At 37.5% G+C, this 16,240-nt stretch overlaps 1 long non-coding RNA gene across 1 annotated transcript; it reads right to left on the bottom strand.

The window, feature by feature from the left end:
- Positions 1–9,307: 9,307 nt before the first annotated feature.
- LOC121139814 lies at positions 9,308–13,803 on the bottom strand. Its single transcript, XR_005876683.1, has 4 exons — positions 13,553–13,803; positions 13,014–13,123; positions 11,449–11,565; positions 9,308–10,095 (listed from the first exon to the last, which is right to left on the bottom strand). It is a non-coding gene; the product is annotated as an uncharacterized LOC121139814 (long non-coding RNA).
- Between the last annotated feature and the right edge of the window lie 2,437 nt (positions 13,804–16,240).

Below are 16,240 nucleotides of genomic sequence, written 5' to 3'. Positions count from 1 at the left end.
ATTGGAAGTTCAGACTGACACTATCCTGATCCATGTCTAAAATCCATATATGAGTGAGTACATACCATGTTTGTCCTTTTGTGACTGGGTTACATCACTCAGGATGGTTTCTTCCAGTGCTATCCATTTACCTGGGAATTTCAAGATTCCATAGTTTTTTTCTGCTGAGTAATATTCCATTGTGTAAACGTACCACATTTTGTCTATCCACTATTCAGTTGAGGGTCATCTAGGTTGCTTCCAGGTTCTGGCTATTACAAATAAAGCTGCTATGAACATAGTGGAGCAGAAGTCCTTGTTGAATGAATTTGCCTCATTTGGATATATGCCTACGAGTGGAATTGTGGGGTCTTGTGGTAGATTGATTCCCATTTTCCTGAGGAATCTCCATACTGATTTCCAAAGTGGCTGTACAAGTTGGCACTTCCACCAGCAGTGGAGGAGTGTTCCCCTCTCTCCACATCCTCTCCAGCATACATTGTCTTCGGTGTTTTTGATTTTTAGCCATTCTGACAGGTGTAAGATGGTATCTTAGAGTTGTTTTGATTTGCATTTCCCTGATGGCTAAGGATGTTGAGCACTTTCTTAAGTGTCTCTTGGCCATTTTAGCCTCCTCTATTGAGAATTCTCTATTTAGTTCTGTACCCCACCTTTTAATTGGATCCTTTGGTATTTGGAGACTTGCTTCTGAGTTCTTTGTAAAATTTGGAGATTAGCCATTTGTCAGATGTGGGGTTAGTTAGTATCTTTTCCCATTCTGTGGACTGCCTTTTTGTCTTGTTGACTGTGTCCTTTGCTTTACAGAAGCTTTTTAGTTTCAGGAGGTCCCATTTGTTAATTTTCGATCTCAGTGTCTGTGCCACTGGAGTTATGTTCAGAAAGTGGTCTCCTGTACCAACTCGTTGAAGAGTATCTCCCAATTTCTCTTCTAAGGGTTTCAGTGTGGTTGGATTTATATTGACATATTTGATCTATTTGGACTTAAGTTTTGTACGAGGCAATAGACATGCATCTATTTGCAGTCTTCTGCATGCCAATACCCAGTTATGTCAGCACCATTTGTTGAAGATGCTTTCTTTTTTCCATTGTATAGTTTTAGCTTCTTTGTCAAAAATCAAGTGTTCTTAGGTGTGTGGGTTAAAATCAGGGTTTACAATTCGGTTCCATTGGTCTACCTGCCTATTTTTGTGCCAATACCAAGCTGTTTTCAGGAATATAGCTCTATAATAGAGCTTGAAGTCAGGTATGGTGATGCTTCCTGAATTTCCTTTATTGTATAGGGTTGTTTTGGCTATGCTGGGCCTTTTGTTTTTCTCATATAAAGTTGATTATTGTTCTTTCCAGGTCCATGAAGAATTGTGATGGAATTTTGATAGGGATTGCATTGTATCTGTACACTGCTTTTGGCAAGATTGCCATTTTTATTATGTTGATACTACCAATCCAAGAGTATGGGAGATCTTTCCATTTTCTGGTTTCCTCTTTGATTTCTTTCTTTAAAGACTCAAAGTTCTTGATATACATGTCTTTCACTTCCTTGGTTAACATTATCCCCAGATATTTGATGCTGTTTATGGCTATTGTAAAGGGTGATGTTTCTCTGATTTCTTTCTCAGTCACTTCATCATCTGTATATAATAGGGCCACTGATTTTTTTGAGTTTACCATGTATCCTGCCACATTGCTGAAGGTGTTTATCAGCCCTTGCGGAGTTTTTGAGGTCACTTATGTAAACTATCATATCATATCATCTGCAAATAGTGAAAGTGTGACTTCTTCTTTTCCTATTTGTACCATGTTATCTCCTTTTGTTGTCTTATTTCTGTAGCTAGAACTTCAAGTACAATATTGAAGAGATATGGAGAGAGTGGACAGCCATGTCTTATTACTGATTTTAGAGGAATTGTTTTGTGTTTCTCTCTATTTAGTTTTGATGTTAGCTGTTGGTTTACTTTATATTGCTTTTATTATATTCAAGTATGTTCCTGTTATCACTGATCTCTCTAGGACCTTTATCATGAAGGGGTGCTAGATTTTTTCAAAGGCTTTTTCAGCATCTAGTGAGATGATAATGTCGTTTTTCTTTCACAGGTTATTTATATGGTGGATTACATTGATAGATTTTCTAATGTTGAACCATCCCTGCATTTCTGGGATGAAGCCTACTTGATCATGGTGGATGATTTTTCTGATGTGTTCTTGAATCCGGTGTGCGTGCATTTTATTGAGTGTTTTTGCATCGATGTTCATGAGGGAAATTGGTCTATAGTTCTCTTTCTTAGTTGTGCCTTTGTGTGGCTTGGGTATCAAGGTAATTGTAGCCTCGTAAAGAGAGATTGGCAGTGAGCCTCCTGTGTCTATTGTGTGGAATAATTTGAGGAGTATTGGAATTAGCTCTTCTTTGAACTTCTGGTAGAATTCTGCACTGAAGCAATCTTGGCCTGGGCTTTTTTTGTTTGGTAGACTTTTGATGACTGCTTCTATTTCATTAGGATTTAAAGGTCTGTTTAAATTGTTTATCTGCTCTTTATTTAATTTTGGCAAGTGATATCTCTCCAGGAAATTGTCCATTTCCTTTAAGTTTTTGAATTTTGTGGAGTACAGATTTTCAAAGTATGCCCTGATGATTCTCTCGATTTCCTCCGAGTCCGTTGTTATGTCCCCTTTATCATATCTGATTTTCTTAATTAGTATGCTCTCTCTCTGTCTTTTGGTTAGTTTGCACAGAGGTTTGTCTATTTTGATGATTTTCTCAAAGAACCAACTCTTTGTTTCATTGATTCTTCTCAGTGTTTTCCTGATTTCCACTTGATTGATTTCAGCCCTCAATTTGATTATTTCTTGGCGTCTGCTTCTCCTGGGTGACTTTGCTTCTTTTTGTTCTAGAACATTCAGCTGTGCTATTAATTCTCTAGTATGACTGTTCTCCAGTTCCTTCATGTGGGCACTTAGTACTATAAACTTTCCTCTCAGTACTGCTTTCAAAGTATCCCATAAATTTGTGTATGTTGTGTCTACATTCTCATTGAATTCCAGGAAGTCTTTAATTTCTTTTTTTATTTCTTCCCTTACCCAGGGATAGTGCAATTGTGCATTGTTCAATTTCCATGAGTTTGTAGGTTTTCTGCGATTTGTATTATTGTTGAATTCTAATTTTAATACATGGTGGTCGGATAACATACAGGGGGTTATTCCAATTTTTTTGTATCTGTGGAGATTTGCTATGTTTCCTATAATGTGGTCAATTTTACAGAAGGTTTCATGTGGCGCCGAGAAGAAGGTATATCCCTTTGTGTTTGGGTGGAATGTTCTATAGATGTCTGTTAAAACCTATTGTGTCATAACTCCTATTAGTTCTTTTGTTTTTTGTTAAGTTTCTGTCCGGAGGTCCTGTCTAGCAGTGAGAGTGGAGTGTTGAAGTCTACTACTATTAGTGTGTGAGATTTTATATGCATTTTGAGCTTTAGTAATATTTCTTTCACGAATGTAGCTGCCTTTGTATTTGGGGAGTAGATGTTTAAAATTGAGACTTCATCTTGATGTACATTTTCTTGATGAATATGAAGTGTCCTCCTTCACCTCTTTTGATTGATTTTAATTTGAAGTCCAGTTTGTTAGATATTAGGATTGCTACACACGCTTGTTTCTTGGGACCGTTTGATTGCAAGATCTTTTACCAAACCTTTACTCTGAGATAACATCTGTCTTTGATGTCGAGATGTGTTCTATCTTCGTGTCCATTCTGCTAGTCTGTGTCTTTTTATAGGCAAATTGAAGCCGTTGACATTGAGGGATATTAATGCCCATTGATTGATGATTCTTGATTGTGCTTGATTTATTGTTAGTGAAGTTATTTTTTGTAGTATCTCCTCCCTTTTTCTTTTGGTGTTTTGTAAAGTGGGATTATATATTGCCTGTGTCTTTGTGGGTGTAGTTATCTTCCTTGGATCTAGGTTTTCCTTCTAGCACTTTCTGTAGAGCTGGATTCATGGATATGTATTGTTTAAATCTGGCTTTGTCATGGAATATTTTGTTTTCTCCATCTATGGTAATTGAAAGTTTTGCTGGATATAGTAGTCTGGGCTGGCATCCTTGTTCCTTGAGCATTTGTAGGACATCTATCCATGATCTTCTGGCTTTCATCATTTCCATTGAGAAGTCAGGTGTAATTTGGATAGGTTTGCCTTTGTATGTTACTTGGCCTTTTTCTTTAGCTGCTCTTAATGTTTTGTCTTTATTCTGTAGGTTTGATGTTTTGATTATTATACGGCGAGGTGACTTCTTTTTCTGGTCGAGCCTCTTTGGTGTTCTGTAAGATTCTTGTACTTTCATAGGCAGATTTTTCTTTAGGTTAGGGAAGTTGTCTTCTATGATTTTGTTGAATATGTTTTCTGTGTCTTTGAGTTGTATTTCTTTGCCTTCTTCTATATCTATTTTTCTCAGGTTTGGCTTCTTCACGGTGTCCCATATTTCCAGCATACTTTGTGTTAAGGATTTGTTGGTTTTGAGATTTTCTTTGGTTGACGACTCTATATCCTCTAATGAGTCGTCAACACCTGAGATTCTCTCTTCTGTCTCTTGTATTCTATTGGTGATACTTGCATCTGTAGTTCCTCATCATTTACCCAGCTTTTCTATTTCCAGAATCCCCTTGTTCTGTGTTTTTTTTTATCGTTTCTATTTCAGCTTTCAATCTTTCAACTGTTTGAGTTGTTTCCTTCATTTGTTTTTTTTTTTGGTGCTCTTTAGATTCTTTGAGAGATTTGTTTATTTCTTGAATTTTTCCCCCATTTCATGGATTTTTGTTTGTTTTTTCTTCTATTTCTTTAAGGGATTTCCTCGTTTCTTCTTTGAGGGTCTCTATCATCTTCATAAAATAATTTTTAAGGTCTGTCTCCTCTGCTTCGTCTATGTAGTACTTTTCAGGTCTTGCTGGTGTTGGTTCCCTAGATTCTGGTGCAGTCATGTTGGTCTTTCTGTTGCTGAGTGAGCTCTTATTCTGTCTTCTTCCCATCTCTTCTTCCAGTGGGTGCTGGTGGGGTCTTCCATCTCCACTGGTCTCCTTTCTTCTTGAAGCTGAAGCTGGGGATGCTGACACTGAAGCTTAAGCTTAAGCTGGGGTTGCCAGAGTTTGGGTCCTGGAAGGGCTGATGCCTTTCCTGAAACTGGGTTCGCAGGAGTTTGGGGCCTGGAAGGGTTGATGTCTTTCCTGTGCGGGCTGGTCTTCTGGATGCCAGGAGTGGCACCAGAAGATCGAGGGGATGGGTGTTGGGCAGCGGATGGTGTTTGTCCCTTCCGGAGACCTAATCTCATTTGAAGATGGGCTCACAGGAGTTTGGGGCCTGGAAGGGCTATTGTCTATCCTGAAGCTCTCTGATTTTCTTAACTTGAAAATCTATCTCTATATTTTAGTTAGTTTGGATAAGGGTTTGTCTGTCTTGTTGAGTTTCTCAAGGAAGCACCTCTCTGTTACACTGGTTCTTTATATCATTCTCTGTGTTTCTACTTTTAGTAATTTCATTTCTCAATTTGATTATTTCCTATAATCTTCTCCTCTTGGGTGTGTTTCCTTCTTTTTGTTTTAGAAATTTCAGATGTGCTAGTAAGTCACTAGTATGAGATCTGTTGCTATTCTTTATGAATGCACTTAGTGCTATGCATATTCCCGTTACCACTGGTTTCGTTGTATCCCTCATGTTTGGGCATGTTTTGCACTCCTTTTCAATTAATTCTAGGATGTCTTTCATTTCTTTTTTTATTTCTTCCTTGTTTTGTAGGTAATTAAGTGGAGCATTATTCAGCTTTAGTAGTCTTTTCTTTACAAATGTTGTTGCCCTTCGGTATGAGGCATAAATGTTGAAAATTGAGATGCCATCATGGTGGCTATTTCCTTTGACAATTATGAAATATCCTTACCCATCTGTTCTGATTAATTTTGGTTTGAAGTCTATCTTGTTAGATATTAAAATAGCTACACCAGATTTCTTCCTAGGTCCATTTGATTGGAAAACTCTTTTTCCATCACTTTCCTCAGAGGGTTTATCTATCTTTGATGTTGAGATGTGTTTCTTGTATGCAGCAGGATAAATCCATTTTCATACGTCAGGATATATCTGTTTTCATACTCATTCTATTAGCCTGTGTCTTGTGTCTTTTTATTGGTGACTTGAGTCTACTTATGTTTAACGAGTCTAATGACAACCGATTGTTAATTCCTGCTTGTTTGTTTTGGTTAGTGGTGGTAATTGTAGTGTGTGTGTGTGTGTGTGTGTGTGTGTGTGTGTGTGTGTGTGTGTTCATTCTTTGGGGTCTGATGTTGTTTGATTATCTATTGATTTTTTGTGAGTGTAGTTTATTTCTTTGAGTTGAAAAGTTATCTTTCTAGTACCTTTTATAGGGCTGGATTTATGGATAAATATTGAATTAAAAGCTTTGTTGGGTAAAGTCCAGGCTGACACAGCATTCCTCCATGTGGAATGGGCTCCCAATGTCCATCTGGATGACTTATCTATTGCCTGAGGCCCCAAAGACTACAGAGGCCTCCTCACTGATACCCACATTCAAGGGGTCTGGATTAGTTCCATGCTAGCCTCTCAACTATCAGTCTGGGGTCCATGAGCTCCCCCTTTTTTTCAGGTCACCTGTTTGTGTGGGTCTCATCTGCCAAGTCTTAACCACATTTCTTATCACTCCTCCCATTCTGCAACTGGGTTCCAGGAGTTCACTTCAGTGTTTAGCTGTGGGTGTCTGCCTCTGCTTCCTTCAGCCACTGGATGAAGGCTCTAGAATGGCACACAAGGAAGCCATCAATCATATTATCGGGGAGGGGCATTTAAGGTAGCCTCTCCACTATTAAGTAGATTGCCAGTTGGTGTCATCCTTGTAGATCTCTGGACATCTCACTAGGTTCAGATCTCTCTTCAAACCTATAATGGCTCCTTCTATTATAGTGTCTCCAATCCTGCTCTCATTTATTCTTCCCTTGACTCCACCTTCCTGCTCCCCTATGTCCTCCTCTCTCATTGTCTTCACCCCGTATGTTTCTCTGGTTCCTCTCCCCTCCCCCCTGTGCTCCAATTCTCTTAGAAGATTCTGTCCTATTCCCCTTTTTTGTTCCACAATTTATTTATTGGAGTTTCCCATATACTCTTTAAGGACATCGTTAATCTTCATTAATTTGTTTTATAAGTTGGTTTTCTTGTGTTTCAGCAGTTTTGAAATATTCATGTCTCCCTGTTGTAATATACCTGGACTCCAGTGGTACAATATTGCACTTCATGTTGTTGATTGTCTTCTTACATTGGCATTTAAGCCTATGGGTTTGGAATGATTATAATTTCAGGTCCTCATTTCTGTGTTTGTCTTTGTTGGATGGAAGTTTTGTTCCTTGGTTTCTGTTTCCTTTTTGTCTTCTAGTCTTTGGAGCCTGAATTTCTAGTGGCCAGTATGACATCTAATCTAGTAAGGAGTCTCTGTTCTATTTGGGAACAGGACTTCTTATGGTCTTATGCTTTACTATAAAAAATCTCTCAGTAACCACTCACCTTCACAGACAAATGCACATAAAACAAAAAGCCCACCACAGTGTGAGTCACAGCTCATAAAAACTGCATTCATGGAGTTCTTTGTAAGACTTGCAGGCCACTCAGTTCATCTGAGAATGTTCTCAACTGAAAAACGGTTGCTTCTTTTATATTATTCTCCCATATATTATATCATAAATACAGTTCCTCCTTCCTCCTCCCCTCAAGTCCACCCCACCCTGGCTTTCTCTCCTACCTTCATTTTCTTCAGGGCAAAACAATCTCACCCACTACAAAATATGGAAAGTTCTACATCTTGGTCAGATCTCTATAATTAAGGCTACTTCTTGCCATCTCCCCAAAATTCTTTTTCTATGAAAAATCATACACCCATATTAGGATTCTGAAAAATGATTTGCGGTCATTATATCACTTTATGTATTCCTCTTTGTGATAAGAACAATTCAAATCTCCCTTCCTTCCCTTCTGGCATCTTTGTGTTGGTAACGATTATTGAGCCTAGCATCTTAGCAATACTTCATTTGAGAATTTTGCATTAAAGTTCTTACAGTGATAGCATGCATTCAACAGCTTGAACTCATGTCATTCCTCTGCTGTTCCTTATTTCTGATTCTATGGCCTCAATAAAGTACTGTGAATGGATTCCTATCTAATTTTTCTCCCTAGGCAATTTAACACGTGCCTTTCTACTTTCTCTATGCCAGGGGTTCTCAACCCATAGGTTGTGACCACTTTGGGGCATTGAATAACCCTTTCATGGGATTCACATAGCAGATATCCTGCATATCAGGTATTTACATTATGATTCATGACAGTAGTAAAATTAGAGTTGAGGAGTATCATCAATAATAATTTTATGGTTGGGGATCACCACAACATGAGGGACTGTATAAAAGGATCAGTACTTTAGCAAGGTTGAGATCCACTGCTCTATGCTTTCATGGAGTAAAAATTCCTGGAAAAAAGCTCTACATAAGCTATTTTATGAAGATGTTGGAGTGGTCACTTCCGTTGGGGGCTGGATTGCCTTCTAGTTGTTATCTGAGAACAAACAATGATTAAGGTAGATCTCTTGGAAAATAAGGTACTGTGAATAATGCTTGCCAACTTCAACCCATTTCTCCAGTTTATATTATGAGGATTTGATCCTTTTTTTTTTCAGCAGAAGCACACCAGTTTACAATGGGGAACAAGAGGATCCTGTGTGGTTTTATTTGCCTACCAATTTTCCTCAGAATACTCTTCTCATAGTATAACTTCCATCCACATGGCTAAAGTTTGGGTCTAATTCGATGGTTCTCAATAGGAGAAACACTGAAAATTTATAAGGCAATGCATGTGTATGATTGGGTTCTTCAAAATGGGAGAAACAGAAGGGTGCTAGTGCCTCCTAGTGGGCAGTGTCCATGGATGCTACTAATTTATCTCCATTGCACAGTGTGGACTCCTTATTCCCCAAATCCCAGCCCATTCAGTGGTGTCAGAGGTCTTTTTCCAACCTTCAAGACTGTGTTAATGCTAAAGATCACAGAGTGGAGATATGGTTTCTTTTGTTTGTAGGTGTGAGCGTATTTATGAACTTCCTTGCAACCTGGATTTGGCCATGTGCAACTTGAACTCTGTGTGTACTCTCATCTGCCATTGTTTGTAAAGAGTATCTGTATTATGATCTTGGCCCACAGATTTCTAGAAATGAAGACCTTCAAAGGCAGGAGTGCATTTGTAGAATAGAGCTAGCCATAAGCAGGTGACACACCCTGGGGAAATCAAATGAATGTTTTATTTTAAATGAGTAGATGACCAGAGTATGTTTATATTTATGTAGAAAATATCTCAAATGAGTACTCCGGAAGATGTTACTGATAAAGGACTCTCAGCTAAGGTTGTCATATGTTGACTTATCGAGACAATCGAGGGCTTAACTCTAGTCTGTGGTTTAATCAACCACATCTCATACAACAACATAAAGATGCTGATGACTGAAAGCATGGCCATCAGCAAACCCAATGGGAGCACATGGGTTTTCTGCTTCCTTAGCAGATCATCTTTCCCAACGGGAAACGCTGGTGGGAAATCAAGGGTGCTTTTACCGTAAATGTCTGCAACATGGTTCCAGCTCACAGCCCAAACTGTGCAAATTATGTTGACAATCAGAAACAATATGGAGGTTTTGTAGCACAACATCATGAAATCAGGGTATGGAGCTCTCATCCAGCAGACCATAATGGCCAATGAGGTGAAAATAAGGACTATGGGCTGCATAAAATTAATCAATAAAATCAAGCCCCGTGCATACTCAATTTCTATTGAAATGGTCCAGTTGGAGTTCATAGCACTGTGCACGGGCACCCTGGTTATTAAACCCGATTTGTTGACTTCTTCATAATAGTAAGCTTCCCACAGTCCAATGTACACCAGGTGTGGAGCCTTGTTGTTGAATTCCCACAGACGCCAGTATCTACTAGTAGCTAGGCTTATTCCAAAACCCCAGACAATAGAGCTGCAAATGAGGCTTGCCAGTCTGAAGATCCACACCTTCACTTCAGCAGAACTGTAGGTGATGTCAGAGAATTGTGGAATCAACCAGGAACACCAGGAAAAAGAGAAGACACAGCATGAGGTGTTGCTAGAGCACTCTAAATAGGCATTTTGTTCCACCTGTCTAAAGTTGCATTTAAGATATACGTATGTATGTATGTGTGTATGTATGTATATTAACCATGTACATAACTGTAGATAAGAACAAAGAAAGTGGTTGAAGACTGCTCAGTGGATAAGAGCACTTGCTGTTCTTGCAGATGACTAGCTTGTTTACCAGCACTCTCCTGGGGCAGTTCACAACCACCTACAGGGGATACAATGCCCACTTCTGGCCTCCAAGGACATGGCACCCACATGCAAATTCCCCCACAGACACATAAGTCTATAATAAAATGAAATAAAATAAAACATTTCACCATTATTATTTGAGATTTTGGGGTGTTTTGCTTGCATGTACATCTCTGCACCACATGTGTACCTGGTCTCTGATGAGTCCAGAAGAGAGTGTCAGACACGGGAACTAGACTGAAAAGCTGGTTGGGAACTACTATGTTGCTGCTGAGATCTGAACTCCAACCCTCTCAAAGATGAGCCAGTTAACTCACTTATAATAATGAAATATAAGTGACTTGTTTATGTATCCAAAGAAGTATGTTAATTTTTAATTTTCCAAGATGAACACAAAAGAGTAGCTCCAGGGAGACCAGTTGTCTATCCAATTGGCTTTGGAAGGCGCTGACATTTCTTTTTGTATATGTGTTAAAAGTTTTAAGATTTTTATTAAATAAAGCTATAGAGACTTTAATAATTAAAATCAGAATGGGCATGACCTTGAAGATCTATTTAAAAAGGTATTTGCTAAATACAGTTAGGTGGTATATAGTCATTGCCTAGTATGTGCTGGACCCTGATTTCTATCGCCCGTAAAATGTCTACGCACGCACGCGCGCGGGCACACACACACACACACAATGCATAACAATGGGTTGTTATGCAGAAAAGGAAAAGATGGAGTATTCCTTTCAGTAGAAATGTGAACTGTCAGTGGTTGCATGTGAAGATGGCTTCAGGGAACCCAAAAACTGTATTTCCTGGCCAGAAACATTTTCTCTCACATACCCATTATGCTCCTAACTGAGTGAAGTCACAGATGTCTTACTTGAAAAGTTATACTAACAAGATGGATTTGGAACTGATACCCCGCTTGGTTAATGCTCTGTTTATAGAAGAGCTCTGAGGGATCAGAATTCAACTTGCTGAAGACTTTATGCTTTCCATGTCTGAAACCTGTATGGTGGATGCATGTTTATTCTTCAGAGAACAAATTTGAAAGTCACTGTGTAGGTTTCTCTTTACATCTTACCTCCGCATATTATAGGTGAATTTATACATTTGGAAGATGGATCCAGGTGGTCTTAGCTACTTAGTAGTAATAGGAAATGTTGGTCTTGGCAGGGAATTATGGGAGAAAATGAAGCATCTGAAAGGAAAACATAAAAAGGAGTACCATGAGCCAGAGTGTGAACCACATAACAAATCCTCATCAGTCCCTCATCAGTCCCTCGGACACAAAACCATTCAGTTCTATGCATTTTCATAAGGGTTTTTAAGCAAATATTCAATAATAAAACTCTCCATCCTCCAAGCCACAATCCGTAATTCAGACACTATCTCCAATATCAAAGGAAAATTTTGTTTTCTCCAAAGAAGTTTCACTGTGTGTACAAAGGACCACCATGATCAGCAGAAGATGGCAACACAAAATGAACTCACAGGCATCTTTGGAAGATTCCTAGTTCCATAATGCTTTGAATCAACATTCTGTTTCTTCTTTTTTACACCCCCTTTTTTTTTACCTTACATGTCTTTTTTTGTTTCCAATGTTGACCATTTATGGGATTTCTATGTGTACTCATGTGTGTGCCTCTGCATCTATATGTGTTTCTTCTTTGACTCTTTCTCATGGTAGATTCTTTGCTTCATCCAACTCAGGTTTGTTTTATTTTATCTTATTATTATGAGATGTCTGCTTGTATTCCACTGAGAGAGAATGTTTATCGATTTGGGTAGATGGTGAGTCTGGGAGGATCTAGGAAGAGTTGGGGGAGGGGAATCCAAACCAGATTGTATTGTCTGAAAATTTTTTCAATGTAAAATCTTTCAAGCCTCAGGAAAGTGAAACAATATTCACATATCTATGATTTTAAACATTCGTAGGTTAGGAACAATCTGCAAAATAGTCAAATAATATATTTGAATTTAATAAGGTACACTTATATAATGGGCAATCCAGTTTCCTAATAGGTCACAAACAAATGCAGTGCTCCCTAGTTTTGCTAATAGTGGATGGATTTTATTCAAACAGAAATATTGGCAACAGATAAATGAATTATTTGTTATATGCAGTCGGGGTCAACAGTGGCATCTCTATGTCCTATAAAAAGTAACATGATAAGTGATGGAAACTTGTAAACAATATAAAATACTTTCTTCCTTATGTCATCTTAAATAAAACGTGGTGTGCACAATATGTTTTTTTTCTAAGAAGAATAACACAGGACTGCAAGTTAAGGCTTGAGATAGTTAAAACCTTTCTGCATTGCCAGTGGAAAATTAAGTAGTCATCCCTCACAGGCTAAAACAGAGAATTGCCATAAGGTGTATCATTTCAGTTTTGGGGCCTTTCCCCCAAAGAATTCAAGGATCTTCTTGAACACATGTTCATTTAGCAACATCCACAGCACTATTCACAGTAAGCAAAGGTGCCATCCATGTGTATATTCCTTGATGGCTGAAGGCATATACAAATCTGAAGGAGGCAATGTTGACACATTATTTACTATGTGAAATTTTGGAGAACATAATAGTAATTGAAAGGGGAAAATCACAAACAAATCAATATTACATCATTTCCCACATATAAGATACCTGGTAGAGTAAGATCTGTAGGGATGGAAAGTACAGTAGGGGTTACCAGAGACTGGGAAGTGAGTGAGGATAAATCTTCAGGTGAGGAAGACCAAATGTTCCAGAAGCATCTATAAAAAATGAAATGACCTTATGTCACTGAACTATATGCTTTAAAACCAAGACAGTCAGTTTGCTGTTATATGTATTGCCACAGTAAACCTGCACATTACCAAAAGGTAGGAAGGTGGGGAGGATCTGGAAAGAATTGAGGGAGGGGCAAATCATGACCAAAATACAATGCAGGAAAAAAATTGGTAAAAGAAAACTTAATAAAAATAGTTTACAAACCTCTAAGATTGACTCTATTTATAAAAGGAGTGAGCCTATAAATTGGCAAACACCATAATTTGGATTATTGAGTCATAATTTAAGTATTTCATTTCCTGGCACATATTCAATGGTATGACTTTTACATATACAGAAGATATGATGGTATGCTTCACGTGAGTCAATGCTGCAATTTATTTCTTTTCAAAGGGTCTTTCAGAAAGGCTTACCTAAAGATGGAGATCTTGGGAGCTAGTACTGAAAATACAAGGATTGCTGTACATCAAGGTCAATATGGACTTAGATGAGCAGGTTTGGGACACCATCCAAAGGTGATGAAGATCTTCCTGAAGACCATTAGCTGCTTAGACTAAATGGACACCCAAGAAGTCTCAAGACACTCAAAGTTATCTTCTAGGATGGACAAATTTCAGGGGTTTCTTAGTACAGAGAAATATGTAACTCTAAACATTCTAATGTTTCCATGGCTACTGGGTCTAGATGGTAGATTCTGAGCAATGAAAATATTCTAAGACTAGTAAATGTTCCCTTTAAAATGTTGAGATATCTTCCTCAGTAAGAAATATTGTTTATGTTTCCATATCAAATAACCAGTATAATTTATGAAGTTCATGAAAAGGAAATTTGATTAAAAATGAAAGGAAAAGTACTATTAGTATTACTATTAATATTTAATATATTATGAATAAAATTATCACCTACAACAGAGGTACTTTGTCAGCTAAATACTACTGGGGTTGAGACAGTGCATTTTTCTCAGTGGACTGGTCCTTGTTAAGATGTCTACACTATAGTAGAGGACCCAGAATCCAAGAATAGAAGAATAGAAACAATTGGAGTCTATGGCCTATTTACAGTGAACATTAAGTTCAGATAAGGATGCTATGTGAAGGATCAAGGAAGAGTGACATATTAGTAGGAAGAAAACACACTGTACACATAATTCTTAAATAAACAAATACAATAATAAATTTAAAAAACAAAACAAAAGACCAGAAATAGCACAGTGGATTGAAAGAAATCTAGTCCACTTTAAAAGCCAATGTCTTTTTCTGAAAAAAAAAATCACCTCAACCTCCTCCAATTTCTTAGCTATAAAATCAAGACTGGTTAATTAAAATATCTATGCTTCTCAAGGGATACTTTTCTTTAATTGCAACCCTATCTCTTCCTTTCCCTGTATATTTTACTTGAAGTATGATGATCAAATGCTTAATTTGATGGTTGCAAAATCCTATAATTGTTCATAAATATGACCAAAATTCAAGACATTTCTTTCGTATATACCCATAGTCATTGTAAACCAGAGATAAAAGTGAGCAAATAGGGGAGGATAGATGTTATTTCTATTTTATGAATTTCTTCTTACTTCCTGCTTTTTATAAAGGAAAATTTTCCAAGCAAAAAATACACAGCACTTAAGTATGCAGCTCAATAAATGAACACATTTTTATGTGTCCAGATACTTACATAGGGTTCAAGAAACAGAACGTTCAATGAAAATCAGGCAAGGTAATCCATCATAAAAACAAACTGAAAGAAAAATAAACCACACGATCATCTCATTAGATGCTGAGAAAACATTTAACAAAATCCAACTCACTTCATTATAAAAGCCTTGCAGAGAATAGGGGAAAAAGGGGATATATCTAAACATAAGAAAGGCAATTTAAAGCAAGATGACAACCAACATCAAATTAAATGTAGAGAAACTTAAAGCAATTCTCCTAAAATAAGGAACAAGTGAAGACTGTTCACTCTTTCGTTATCTATTTAATATAGTACTTGAAATTCTAGCCACAGCAGTATGACATCTGAATGAGATCAAAGGAATAAAAGTTGGAAATGAAGAAATTATTATTACAGGTAGATGATATGATTGTATACATAAGCAATCCCAAAAATCCTACCAGAGACTGCTAGAGCTGATAAACATCCTCAGTGAAATGACTAGATACAAGATTAAAAAAATCACTAGCTCTTCTATACACAAATGGCAAATGAACTAAGAAAGAGATCAGGGCAAAAACATCTATCAGAATAGCCACAAAGAGTTTAAAATACCTTGGGGGTAACCCTAACCTGTTAGGAAAAAAATTAAGTCTTTGAAGAAAAATTCAACAAGATATCAGAAGATGGAAATATCTCCCATGCTCATGGATTGGTAGGATAAACCTATAAAACACGGCCATCCTACTAAAAATAATGTACATATTCAACACAATACCAATCAAAATTCCTACACAATTCTTTTCAGACATTGAAAGATAATTCTCAACTTCAAATGAAAAAAAACTCAGTACACCTAAAACAATCCTAAACAATAAAAGAACTTCCGATGGTATCATCATCCTTAATTTCAAGATGTAGTATAGAGATTAAAAACTGCAAAGCATTGGCGTAAAAACAGACATGTTGATCAATGGATTCTAACTGAAGTTCCAAACATGAGTCTACATACCTATGGACACCTGGATTTTGATAAATATGCCATAAAGTCTTGAATGCATTGTCACAGTGCTCCACCTGCCGCTGCCTCCTGAGTGCTGGGATTCAAGGTGTGTGCCACCGCTGCCCAGCCTGAGCTGAATTTTAGGTAGATATGTTGATAAGATTTTTGGTGTGTGTCTTGTAACATTAATAGGAGACTCAATCTTACAGTCAACCCTCTGATCCTCTGCATCTTACAGTCTTTACACTCTCCCTCCTGTAGTGATCCCTGAGCTGTAGGTATAGAAGCGGTATTATAGATGTATCCATTAGAACTTGGCTCCACAACTCTATTTTTAGTTGATTGTGATTTTCTCTAATGGTCTCCATCTGTTGCAAAGAGAAATTTCTTTTATGATGGATAAGGTCTAAGTGTGTGTGTGTGTTTGTGTTAATGTGAGGACTAG

Source organism: Mesocricetus auratus, unplaced genomic scaffold (assembly GCF_017639785.1).
Source record: "Mesocricetus auratus isolate SY011 unplaced genomic scaffold, BCM_Maur_2.0 Super-Scaffold_100003, whole genome shotgun sequence".
Lineage (NCBI taxonomy): Eukaryota > Metazoa > Chordata > Mammalia > Rodentia > Cricetidae > Mesocricetus > Mesocricetus auratus.
This window is presented reverse-complemented; position numbering and strand designations above follow the sequence as displayed.